This window comes from Nematolebias whitei, chromosome 18 (genome assembly GCF_014905685.2).
Source record: "Nematolebias whitei isolate Nwh7 chromosome 18, NemWhi1, whole genome shotgun sequence".
Lineage (NCBI taxonomy): Eukaryota > Metazoa > Chordata > Actinopteri > Cyprinodontiformes > Rivulidae > Nematolebias > Nematolebias whitei.
In genome coordinates this window covers 2,284,237-2,285,049 of record NC_056515.1, presented here as the reverse complement: position 1 = coordinate 2,285,049, position 813 = coordinate 2,284,237, and positions in this window count along the sequence as shown.

Below are 813 nucleotides of genomic sequence, written 5' to 3'. Positions count from 1 at the left end.
CTGGACATGTCCAAACCACTGTCCCTCCTCTGGACATGTCCAAACCATCTCAGTGTGTCCTCCCTAACTTTATCTCCCAGTTGTTCAACCTGTGCTGTACCTCTGATGATCTCAGTCCTGATCTTCTCCATCCTTGTCTCTCCTAAGAAGAACCTCAACATCTTCATTTCTGCCACTTCCAGTTCTTTCTCCTGTCTTTTTGTCCATGTCTCCGTCTCCAGACCATACAACATAGCTGGTTTCACCACTGTCTTGTAAACTTTTCCTTTGACCTTTGCTGACACCTTTTGTCATAAATCACTCCTGAAACTTTTCTCCATCCACTCCATCCTGCCTGGACTGTCTTTTTCACCTCTTCACCACACTCCCCATGTTCCTGGACAGTGGACTGCAAGTCCTTGAAGTCCTGCACCTTTGTGACCTCTGCTCCTTGTAGCCTCACTGTTCCACCTCCTCCCTCTCATTCACACACATGGACTCTGTCTTACTACAGCTGACTTTCATTCCTCTTCTTTCAAGTGCATACCTCCACCTCTCTAAGTTCTCTTCCACCTGTTCCTTGTTCTCACCACAGATCACAATGTCATCTGCAAATATCATCGTCCACGGGGATTCCTGCCTGACCTCGTCTGTTAGTCGGTCCATCACCAGAGCAAACAAGAAGGGGCTCAGAGCTGATCCTTGATGCACTCCCACCTCCACCTTGAAGCTATCTGTCACTCTTACAGCACATCTCACCACTGTCCTGCTGTCCTCATACATGTCTTGCTGTCCTCATACATGTCCTGCTGTCCTCATACATGTCCTGCTGTC